The sequence below is a fragment of the Oncorhynchus nerka genome, linkage group LG16 (assembly GCF_034236695.1).
Source record: "Oncorhynchus nerka isolate Pitt River linkage group LG16, Oner_Uvic_2.0, whole genome shotgun sequence".
Taxonomy (NCBI): domain Eukaryota; kingdom Metazoa; phylum Chordata; class Actinopteri; order Salmoniformes; family Salmonidae; genus Oncorhynchus; species Oncorhynchus nerka.
This window is the reverse complement of record NC_088411.1, coordinates 35,739,135-35,751,765: the sequence shown is the minus strand read 5'-3', so window position 1 is coordinate 35,751,765 and position 12,631 is coordinate 35,739,135. Positions and strand designations below refer to the sequence as shown.

At 44.4% G+C, this 12,631-nt stretch overlaps 1 protein-coding gene and 1 pseudogene across 1 annotated transcript in view; one reads left to right on the top strand and one right to left on the bottom strand.

Moving 5' to 3' along the window:
* The window catches only part of LOC115144437 (CDP-diacylglycerol--glycerol-3-phosphate 3-phosphatidyltransferase, mitochondrial-like), a 38,380-nt gene extending 34,074 nt beyond the window's left edge, over positions 1-4,306 (bottom strand). Inside the window, exon 1 of the mRNA XM_029685487.2 lies at positions 4,219-4,306. The gene's annotated coding sequence lies outside the window, so the exon portion shown is untranslated. The remainder of the gene's footprint in view (positions 1-4,218) is intronic.
* LOC115144439 (suppressor of cytokine signaling 3-like) lies at positions 4,272-11,602 on the top strand (annotated as a pseudogene).
* The last annotated feature ends 1,029 nt before the right edge of the window (positions 11,603-12,631 follow it).

Below are 12,631 nucleotides of genomic sequence, written 5' to 3'. Positions count from 1 at the left end.
TTTCTTGGCAATTTCTCGCATGGAATAGCCTTCATTTCTCAGAACAAGAATAGACTGATGAGTTTAAGAAGAATGGTCTTTGTTTCTGTCCATTTTGAGCCTGTAATCGAACCCACAAATGTGGATGCTCCAGATACTCAACTAGTCTAAAGAAGGCCAGTTTTATTGTTTCTTTAATCAGAACAACAGTTTCAGCTGTGCTAACATAATTGCAAAAGGGTTTTCTAATGATCAATTAGCCTTTTAAAATTATAAACTTGGATTAGCTAACACAGCGTGCCATTGGAACACAGGAGTGATGGTTGCTGATACTGCGACGAACCATCAAACAGGCAAAGCGTCAATACAGGACTAATATTGAATCATACTACACCGGCTCCGACACTCATCTTATGTGGCAGGGCTTGCAAACTATTACAGACTACAAAGGGAAGCACAGCTGCGAGCTACCCAGTGACACAAGCCTACAAGAGCTAAATCACTTTTATGCTCGCATTGAGGCAAGCAACACTGAGGCATGCATGAGAGCATCACCTGTTCCGGACGAATGTGTGATCACGCTCTCCGTAGCTGACGTGAGTAAGACCTTTAAACAGGTCAACATACACAAGGCTGCGGTGCCAGATGGATTACTAGGACGTGCGCTCCGGGCATGTGCTGACCAACTGGCAGGTGTCATCACTGACATTTTCAACATGTCCCTGATTGAATTTGTAATACCAATATGTTTCAAGCAGACCACCATAGTCCCTGTGCCCAAGAACACAAAGGCAACCTGCCTAAATGACTACAGACCCGTAGCACTCACGTCCGTAGCCATGAAGTGCTTTGAAAGGCTGGTAATGGCTCACATCACATTATTATCCCGCACATCTGTTTATAGAACCATGATGAAACCTTTAGGAAACGTTATGTTGAAGTACTAAAATTCCCACAGTAGAATGTTGCTTCTTAATAATGTTCTCTGAACCAACACACCTGAACACTGAACACACTCTTAACAAAATATAGGATAGAGAGAGTTTTGTCGATGCTGAGAACAGAATGTATATGTTTCTAAATTACATTTACATTTAAGTCATTTAGCAGACGCTCTTATCCAGAGCGACTTACAAATTGGTGCATTCACCTTATGACATCCAGTGGAACAGTAGTGCATCTAAATCTTTTAAGGGGGTTTACTTTATCCTATCCTAGGTATTCCTTAAAGAGGTGGGGTTTCAGGTGTCTCCGGAAGGTGGTGATTGACTCCGCTGTCCTGGCGTCGTGAGGGAGTTTGTTCCACCATTGGGGGGCCAGAGCAGCGAACAGTTTTGACTGGGCTCAGCGGGAACTGTACTTCCTCAGTGGGAGGGAGGCGAGCAGGCCAGAGGTGGATGAACGCAGTGCCCTTGTTTGGGTGTAGGGCCTGATCAGAGCCTGGAGGTACTGAGGTGCCGTTCCCCTCACAGCTAAATAACATTCTTAGAACATTCTCTGAATATTACTAAAGTTTTCTTGTGTTTTTTAGGAAACATTTTCTTCACTTTCTGATAACAGAATGTATGTTTTTAAATAACATTCTTCATTCAAAAGACACTCGTACATCTGAGCAATCTTTTTTTCAGGTGCATGGTAACATTTGAACAAGATGAAGGAAAAAGGAAACCGCACACTGATCTTGATAGTATCACTGATCTTGGTAGTATCACTGATCTTGGTAGTATCACTGATCTTGATAGTATCACTGCTCTTGATAGTATCACTGATCTTGATAGTATCACTGCTCTTGATAGTATCACTGATATTTAATAAGCTTATGTATCGGCCTCACGGCCTTTGTCAGAGCTTTTGTGTGTTTTTTAAAATTAGCACCCTTATGTAGACCTAGCCCCGCCCACATCCGTTCCACACATCGAAAGAGGTTGGAGGCGAAGGAAAAACAAATAAGTGCTACCAAATATAACAATATGTATTTCATAAATATTCAAATAAAGTGTGTAAATAAGACGTATTAAACACGTCTGTAAAACCAAAATGAGGACATAGACCTACCGAGCAAGTTTTCATTAATCATTGGGTACATTGTACGAAAAACAGAGTAATCTTAAATAGGAGCATAATTCATGTTCAAATTCACAACATAACATACATAGGCATTTCATCATTAAGTCCTTTAGGAAATAATGTCTGGAGGGTGAAAATCCCAAACATTTTATTTTACTCAGAGTATTATTGATATCACCTACCCTGTCTGATCTCTTAACTTTCTCTATGCCACAAAATCTAAAAGGTTTTACGTCACGCTTTACATCATTCAAATGTACTGCGACTGGATAATCCCTGTTGTTTCTCCTGATTGAACTTTTATGTTCACTGATTCTCTGTTTGAGAGAACGAGAGGTTTTACCTACATAGCAGAGCCCACATGGACATTTAATAATGTAAATAACATGGGTGGTGGAATACGTAATGATGTCATTTATTTGGAACCGTTTTCCTGTATGTGGGTGGCAGAAATATTCACACTTCATCATATTGTTGCACTGTGCGCATCCTCTGCATTTAAATAACATTCTTAAAATGTTCTCTGAACATTACTAAGGTTTTCTTGTGTTTTTTATGGAAAGTTTTCTTAACATTCTCGGAAACAATTTGAGAACATTTAAATAGAACCATGAGGAAACCTGTAGGAAAAGTTATGCTGAAGTACTGAAATTCTCACAGCAGAATGTTGCTTCTTCATGTTCTCTGAGAACATTCCATGTCAAAGCAGTTGGAGAATGTTCCTAGAACATTACCAAAATTGAAATGAAATGTAACTTTTAGGAAACGTTCTGTTAAACTAATGAAATGACAAGAAATTTACGTTTTTTTGTTAAGTTCCTTAAATCTCTTGAGAATGTTCAAAGCCAAGCAACAATCTTGTACCATTCCCAGAATGTTGAGGGAAGGTTGTATGCAAAATAACCATAAGACAATAACACTCTCGCCAAGCTCTAAGGTTCTCAGAATGTTATGTGCTAGCTGGGAGGCTACCCTAAATTCCCATTCCGTACAAATGTGCGGAACCGCAACATTCAAATGAGGCTACAAAGAAAACGAATGGGGCTGTAGCGACTGTGTTGACTTTAAAATCGGGGGTGTGAACTAGGTTTCTATTCAAGCTTTGATCGACATGGTAATGGCTCTATAGTATTGGAGAAAAGTTGAAAAAAACGGACCATCCGTGACGTGTCATGTCGTAACGTACAGCGCGCATAAAGCAACTATTTCTGTCTTACAATCGCTCTCCGCCAGGTGTAGCACTTCTCTCATCGTTTAAAAACAAGAAATGGACAGTGACGGGGGTAAGGGGGGGATACCTAGTCATTTTTTATCGTCATCATTGCATGCGATCATCATTCTCAAAGCCGCTGTTTACTTCTAAGATCACTTTAGCACCGCCCTAAAAACCCGACTCAAATTCGACGCAAACCTTCAAATAGGTATGTAATGACACATTATATAAACTCTTTATAGTGTTTTATCTACATTTTAGAGGCGATAAGGTCATAAGTTGGACAGATAGAGTGAAAAAAAGGCAATTTTCCCACACAACATCTCTCCTTCTCACTATCACGCATTAGTTTCGCTTCCCCACCAGCCATTTTTAAAAAGACCTGATGGAGCTCATTGCCTGCTTGAATTATGCAGAAACGGTCAGCGTTTAGGTCATGTATTTGATTCTGTTGGAAAGGGGAGAACTTGTGCTTTACAATTGTATTGACATTACAGTTGATCTGGAAGTATTACGTTTTTGGTGCGTTAAAATAAGGTCAATTGTACGGACCAAGGTGATGTACAAAAGTGAGTGAGTTTACAGTTATCACTGTTTATCAGTGCGGTCAGCAGTAGGCTAGTAGTTAAAAGTATTGGGCCAGTAATTGAAAGGTTGCTGGTTCGTATTCTCGAGACCACTAGGTGAAAATCGGTCTATGTGCCTTTGAGCAGGCACTTAACCCTATTGGCTCTGGATAAGTGTGTCTGCTAAATGACGTGAATGTAAAGTACAATGTAGGCTAGTTGTCAGTCAGGAATTATGGGTTTCCTCAAGGGTAAATAAGCGTCTTCAACTGTTTCATCTTGTCAGGGCGGAGTGGAGGGAAAGGGAGGACTCACCAGCTAATACGGGAATCGCCCCGTAAAAGAAGGTCACACACTGATTATTCTTTTGTGTGTATGTGTGTGTGTACTTACTGGAAGAACTTCGGAGCTGAGGAGGTGGAGCCTTACGAATATCAGCTCTAGAGACTACTCGCTGGTCGCTGTAACACAACTACCTCCGTTTGCTGGATAGAGAAAGAAGGACTGATTATTGTTTATTGTCTATTTCACTTGCTTTGGTAATATAAACATGTTTCCCATGCCAATAAAGCCCTTTGAATTGAATTGAGAGCGAATAAGAATAGAGGGGGGGAGGACCCCGAAGTCTTTACCGACAATAGCCTACGGACCCGTTCCTCTGTCGGTTAGAAGAGACAGGAGTTAATGACCAAGTTTATAAATGATTTAACTCGGGGACTTTGGAGGAACGCTGGAGCCCGAGACAGGAACCATCTCCAAGGTAAATAAGCAGGCTCCATACCCGGCGCTTTGACCGTTACTCTATGGTGCGTAAAATAGCATTGTGCAATTGGGCAACACGTTATCATAATGGCGATATGGTGAGCTTTTTGGGCTCGAGCAGTTGCCTCTCTAAAACATCATAGGGAGCCAGCACTACTACGAACAGTAGGCTGTTTATGGCGCAATGCAGAACAGTACTCCTATGTGGGACACACGCTAGGCTATATAGCCTACTCATTCTCCTTATTTCAGATGGCATTGTCTATTTCTGCGTTTTCGTTGTAAGTCATGTTTCTATTCTGTGGCTGGAAGAGTCTCCAGCTTGGCTCAGACGGAGGCCGTGTTTCGCAGATGCATAGCGGGCAGAGTAACAACAAGAGGCGGTCCTGGAGAATGAAGATCCATCCATTATTGTGCCGGGCACGTTCCGTCTCGCTCCAAATGCAACGACCAGCAGCACAGTGAGACCGCCAGACCAGACCCATCCGGGGTAGCCTATTTACTGTGAAACCGGAGAACCATAGCCGCTCTGCTGGCGCAAGCAGGCTGCATGGGAATGAGGCTGTTTATTTAGAATGAACCGGGACTCATTCATAAAACTCGGTTTACTGAGAATCCCCCCGCGGGGGCGCAATCGATGGCAATTGAATCGTCTGACGGTATACTGGAGATATAGATAATACATGTTTAATACAGCCTATGATGTACACTGAACAAAATATAAACGCAACATGTTGGTGCCAACTAGGCAAATCAGTTAAGAACAAATTCTTATTTACAATAACGGCCTAGGACCAGTATGCCATGTTCAGGGGTAGAACGACATATTTTTACCTTGTCAGCTCGGGGATTCGATCTAGCAATCTTTCCGCCCCAAATATTTCTTGAGTTGAAATTTTAAAAATCCAAGAAATGTTCAAAACACACAAAAAACGTATTTCTCTACGTGTTTATGCACAAATGTGTTTACCTCCCTGTTAGTGAGCATTTCTCCTTTGCCAAGATAATCCATCCACCTGACAGGTGTGGCATATCAAGAAGCTGATTAAACAGCATGATCATTACACTGGTGCATTTTGTGCTGGGGACAATAAAAGGATGCTTTAAAATGTGCAGTTTTGTCACACAACACCGCAAATGTCTCAAGTTTTGAGGGTGTGTGCAATTGGCATGCTGACTGCAGAAATGTCCACCAGAGCTGTTGCCAAATAATGTAATGTTAATTTCTCTACCATAAGTTGCCTCCAACGTCTTCGTTTTAGAGAATTTAAGCAGTACATCCAAACGGCCTCACAACTGCAGACCACATTTTTTTTAAATAAGGTTTTTCTGTTTTTTATTTTGTAATACATTTTTCTAAAACCTGCTTTTGCATTGTGGGGTATTGTGTGTAGATGAGGGAAAACAATAATTTAATACATTTTAGAATAAGGCTGTAATGTAACAAAATGTGGAAAAAGTGAAGGGGTCTGAATACTCTCCGAATGCGCTGTGTGTGTATATATACACTGAACAAAATATAAACGCAACATTCAACAATTTCAAAGATTTTACTGAGTTACAGTTCATATAAGATAACCAGTCAATTTAATACATGAATTAAGCCTTAATCTTTGGATTTCACATGACTGGGCAGGAGTGCAACCATGTGTGGGCCTTGGATGGCATAGGCCCACCCACTTGGCAGCCAGGCACAACCAATAAGAAAGAAAGGGTTTTATTACAGATATAAATATTCAGACCCTTTGCTATGAGACTCAAAATTGTATTCAGGTTCATCCTGTTTCCATTGATCATCCTTGAGATTTTTCTATAACTTGATTGGAGTACACCTGTGGTCAATTAAATTGATTGGACAGGCACACACCTGTCTATATAATGTCCCACATTGGACAGTGCATTTCGGTGCATGTCAGAGCAAAAACCAAGCCATGAGGTCGAAGGAATTGTCCGTGGAGCTCCGAGACAGGATTGTGTAGAGGCACAGATCTGGGGAAGTGTACCAAAAAAATATCTGCAGCATTGAAGGTCGCCAAGAACACAGTGGCCTCCATCTTTCTTAAATGGAAGAAGTTTGGAACCACCAAGACATTTTCTAGAGCTGGCCGCCCGGCCAAACTGAGCAATCGGGGGAGAAGAGCCTTGGTCAGGGAGATGACCAAGAACCCGATGGTCACTCTGACAGAGCTCAATAGTTTCTCTATGGAGATGGTTGTCCTTCTGGAAGGTTATCCCATCTCTGCAACACTCCACCAATCAGGCCAGATGGAAGTAACTCCTATGTAAAAGGCACATGACAGCCGGCTTGAAGTTTGCCAAAAGGACTCTAAGAACATGAGAAACAAGATGAAACCAAGATTGAACCCTTTGGCCTGAATGCCAAGCGTCGCGTCTGGAGGAAACCTGGCACCATCCCTACGGTGAAGCATGGTGGTGGCAACATCATGCTGTGAGGATGTTTTTCAGCGGCAGGGACTGCGAGACTAGTCAGGATTGAGTGAAAGATGAACAGAGCAAAGTACAGAGAGATCCTTGATGAAAAGTTGCTCCAGAGCGCTCAGGACCTTGGACTGGGGCGAAGGTTCAACTTCCAACAGGACAACGACCCTAAGCACACAGCCAAGACAACGCAGGAGTGGCTTCAGGACAAGTCTCTGAATGTCCTTGAGTGGCCCAGCCAGAGCCCAGACTTGAACCCGATTGAACATTTCTGGAGAGACTTGAAAATAGCTGTGCAGCAACACTCCCCATCCAGCCTGACAGAGCTTGAGAGAATCTGCAGAGAAGAATGTGATACTCCCCAAATACAGGTGTGCCAAGCTTGTGGCGTCATAACCAAGAAGACTCGCGGCTGTAATCGCTGCCAAAGTTGCTTCAACAAAGTCCTGAGTAAAGGGTCTGAATACTTATGTAAATGTGATATTTCAGTTTCTAAAAACCTGTTTTCGCTTTGTCATTATGGGGTATTGTGTGTAGATTGATGAGAGGGGAAAAAACTATTTAATCCATTTTAGAATAAGGCTGTAACTTAACAAAATGTGGAAAAGGTCAAGGTGTCTGACTACTTTCCGAAGGCACTGTGTGTGAGTATATGTGTGTTATATATAAATAAAAACACGGTTTGTTATGAATGAAGTTTTTCAATAGAGATAACTCTCACTCTCTCTCTGCAGCTGTCTGCAGTGGGTGGTCTCTCTGAGGTCCTCTCTGGACTGCCACTCAGTGTCTTCACTCTGGGAATCACGTCCGCTACCCTACTCCTCCCCTCCTCCCCCCACACGTCCTCACCCTTCCTCCTCCCTCACGTCCTCTCCCTTTCTCCTCCCTACCTCCATCACAACTCACCTCCTCCCCTCGTACCTCCTCCTCCCTCCCTGCTCTGGACCCCCCACCCCTCGGTCAGCAAGCCGAGCAGGGGGGGTCAGGGCGCCATGGTAACCCATAGCAGGCACGACCCCCCCAGCCATGAGCAGCGTTACCCGCCCAGAGGCCAGAGGTCAGGGGTCAGACGTGGACCCCCTGCGCTACAAACCCTTCAGCTCGCACGCACACTACCAACAGGCCAGTTCAACTCTGTCATCATGTGGCAGTTCCACATGTACTATATGCAAACTAGCTAGCCTCTTACTAAATGCTAACCCATCATCATCATTATTCCTCTCAGTCTCAGATGGTTTGTCTAATTGTTATCATTACAGCATCATATATTATAGTTCGTCTGCCAGGTGCTGTGTGTATAGTATATTTGATGTACCTACTTAGCATAAATTAAACAATTTGTTATATTAAAACCTATTATTTCCCCCTGTTCCAGGTGCTGTGTGCGGTGCGTAAGTTACAGGAGAGTGGGTTCTACTGGGGTGCAGTGGGGGGTCGTGAGGCCAGCGCTCTGCTCCGCTCCCAGCCCCCCGGGACCTTCCTGGTCCGAGACTCCTCCGACCACCACTACTTCTTCACACTGTCGGTCCAGACGGCTCGCGGGACCAAGAACCTCCGGATCCACAGCCAGGGGGGAAGTTTTTACCTGCAGCCTGACCCCCACTGCACGCACACGCCCCCGCGTTTCGACTGTGTGCTCAAACTGATTGGACACTACATGGGGAAGGAGGGAGGTGGAGGAGGAGATGGGGAGGCCGGGGCCGGGGTAAGGACAGGGGGAGGCATGGCTGCGGCTGCAGGGGAGACTGTGGGGACAGGGAGTTTGTATCTGATCCACTCAGGGGGAGAGAAGGTTCCGTTAGAACTGCGTCGACCCCTCCCCTCCTCCCTGTCCTCCCTCCAGCACCTGTGTAGAAGGACCCTGAACGGACACCTGGGGGGCCCGGATCCCCCCGACACACATCAGCTCCCTCACACTCTAAGAGACTTCTTGGCGGAGTACGATGCTCCCATCTAACACACAGTTCAGTTTGGGGGTTTCCCCGTCTAACGGTTGAGGATAGGATTTGGAGAGGGTAAGCTGATCCTAGATGGATGCCACTGCTTCCTATCAAGTGGAGCTTCATATAGGTAGCCATGGATACGCCTCTCCTGGAGAGACTGTCAATGGGAGTCAGGAAAAAGCTGGGGGTCAGAAGTGATTGCCCTGTCAGCCAGTTAGTCGTTCTCCCAGCGGAAGCTGTGATTGGATAGTCAAAGAGATTACAGTGACGCAGACAGTGAACGTGCTCACAGGCAAGCAAACACACACTTTAGCAGTGGCTTTCGGAGTGTTGTCAGAAGGTTTCCTGTGGGTTTGTTGTGCTGCTGAGGAACAGCTCTTTCTATTGATTAGCAGAAGCTTACCTCTCCTCTTTCTCCTGTCTGACATGTAAAATGGTCTGACTGGATTGAGAGAGAGAGAGAGGGATAGAAGTATAATGAGAGAAAAGGAGAGAGAGGGTGGGGAGTATGGCAGAGAATGTCAAATGAGGGGCCCATAGCAGAGTGAATGTGTTTGTGTGCATGGTGTCGTACACATTTCCACTGCTGCATGCCAACTAGCATGGCCTCATAGGAAGGTGTGAGGGATCATGGCTGACAACAGCCTCTAGCCTCACACACATAGACACACACAGATAGACACACACACAGGCATACATACAGCTATACTGCAGCTTTGGAAGCTCTTCTGTTAGAATGTGATGGAGGTGCCCCTGTCTCTCCCTCTTGTCTTTACCCCCCCCCCACCACATCAACAGGAGTTGTGACAGTGAGTCTGAGCAGACCACTGTTAGTCAGACAAAAGCCCTGGCAGACAACCAAAGCTAACAGTGGATCTTATTATAGTCCCAGGGGGCGGGCAGGCAGACAGACAGACAGGCAGACAGACAGACAGGCAGACCGGACCGGCGGGCAGACAGACGGACCTGACCGGGCGGGCAGGCAGGCAGACAGACAGGCAGACCGGACCGGCGGGCAGACAGACGGACCTGACCGGGCGGGCAGGCAGACAGACAGACAGGCAGACCGGGCGGGCAGACAGACGGACCTGACCGGGCGGGCAGGCAGGCAGGCAGACAGACAGACAGACGGACCGGACCTGGCGGGCAGGCAGGCAGGCAGAAACAACAATGTGTGTGCCCCAAATAGCACCCTATTCCTTTTATAGAGAATTACTTTGGGACCCTGTGGACTCTGGTCAAAAAGTAGTTCACTATAGGAAATAGGTTGAGATACTGGCAGAAACAACTACAACAGAACATAGTCAGAAGTCAAGTGGGAGAGGTTAGGAAAGGGTGAGGCTGGGGGAGAGGTTAGGAAAGGGTGAGGAAGACAAGTAGGGGTGAGGCTGGGGGAGAGGGTAGGAAAGGGTGAGGAAGACAAGTAGGGGTGAGGCTGGTGGAGAGGGTAGGAAAGGGTGAGGAAGACAAGTAGGGGTGAGGCTGGGGGAGAGGGTAGGAAAGGGTGAGGAAGACAAGTAGGGGTGAGGCTGTGGGAGAGGTTAGGAAAGGGTGAGGAAGACAAGTAGGGGTGAGGCTGGGGGAGTGGTTAGGAAAGGGTGAGGAAGACAAGTAGGGGTGAGGCTAGGGGAGAGGTTAGGAAAGGGTGAGGAAGACAGGTAGGGGTGGTTAGAGATGGTTTTCAGACCACAGAGATGATGACAACCCCTTCATTTGGTCTGATGATGATGGTAGTGATGAAGATGATGATGACGAAGACGTGATGACTTTGATGATGATGTAGTGTTAAGCTGAATCCATGTCTTCCTGATAGAAGTCTAATTAGTAGAAGATCAACGTTTGTCATTTTGAACATTTACTAACAACATAATGTTTACATGTGTCGCATCAGCCCAGCTACATGTGAAGTACTCGTCTTTCATAAAGACGGCTCATAACCTCGCCACTAGACTGGCAGACAGGGGAAAACTATCTGGAACAACGGAAAATAAAAGCATTACAAAATAGAAATGAATAAAGGAATTTTGCACATATTTATATTTCTAAGATATTTCAATACTTAATATTAAAGCGCACTTTTCTTTTACCAAATTGAACCGATTCTCTTTGTGCCTTCATATATGTAGGATACACGTCTGTCTGTCTGTGTGCAATTTAATGAACACTTTAACTGAATGTGGTGTCAATTTAACCCCCTCTGGTGTTAACCCCTCTAGAATCAACTCTCAGATATAACACTGTTTTACCTCAACACCGAGATTTTAACACCTGCCAATTTGCTATGTGGGGTACGCGTGAAACATTTCTCTGGTAATGTGCAGTGTACTGAACTGTAGTGTGTGTGTGTGTGTGTGTGTTTTTTGAGAGTGAGAAAGAGGCGAGGGGGTCAGAGAATTAGTGTATGTGAGGTCAGAGAGGTGAAAGGTTCCACGTGGGAGAGATTTATGATGGTCTGTGGTTAACAGTGTGTAAAAGATGTACGTGAGGGTCTGGGTGGAGAATTTCTCAATAGTGTGAGTAACTCTCTCTCTCTCTCTCTCCCCCCAATTCAATTCAAATGGCTTTATTGGCATGGGAAACATGTTTATATTGCCAAAGCAAGTGAAATAGAGAATAAACAAAAGTGAAATTAACTATCTCTCTCTTTCTCACACACACAGTTAGACAGTGTTACAAGTGCTATGGTTTAGAAATACACTAAGGTTTCCTGTACACATTCACACAACTGAGAATGAATAAACACAATCACACTTACACAGAACATCTCTCCACTTTCTCACATCATAAAGGAAAAAACACACAACTACAGATGTAGGATTTTAATTTGAGCCAGTTTGCTACAGCAGGAAAATAATCCTGCAGCAACAGAATATGTGGATTATAATGAATGGATTTTTTTGTAGGGATTGATACACTTTTCTGTAGGGAAAATCAAGTCAAATTGTAAAGTGGAAATGGCTAACTTTAGAAGCCTTTTCAAACCTTGAATAACCTACATGTTTGCATTTTCCTTCAATGCAAGAAAATGACTGCAACAACAGGATGATAAAATTAAGATGCAGCATTTGTACACAGTTTCATTTCTAAACTTGTGGTTTTTACCTCAAGATTTTCATGAGAGAATTCATGCTACTTTCCAAATTCACACAACCAGTTTAGATGTACGCACACACACACACACACAAAACCTTCACACACAGCTTTACCGCTAGTGCCTCCCCTTCTCCATAAACCTCTGATTACATAATTGATTGACATGGTCAGCAGCATTGACGGGAATAGGGCCATAAACTATTACAGTAATGTTTACTATCTGGCTCCCATCAGGAAGACTCTACTTCCTGGTTCAAACAAATACAAAGACCGCACTGTGTTAGGCAATTCCCAGAGCCCTGCATGATAACAATACCCAGTGCACTACATGACAGCAACAGCCTTGCAGACAATGCATTATGTTTTTCATGACAACATGACTAGAAAATACTCTGGGCCCGAATGTCAAAGATGAGATATAACTAAATGTTTTGTTGCCAAGGAGATATTTAGAATAACACAACTCATATGTATAACACAGTCCCTAGTCAGTGGGCTTCAGTCTATCAGTAAATACACTCTGTTTGAATTTTATTGTGCAAGCGCATTGTAAGTACATTCCATATCCA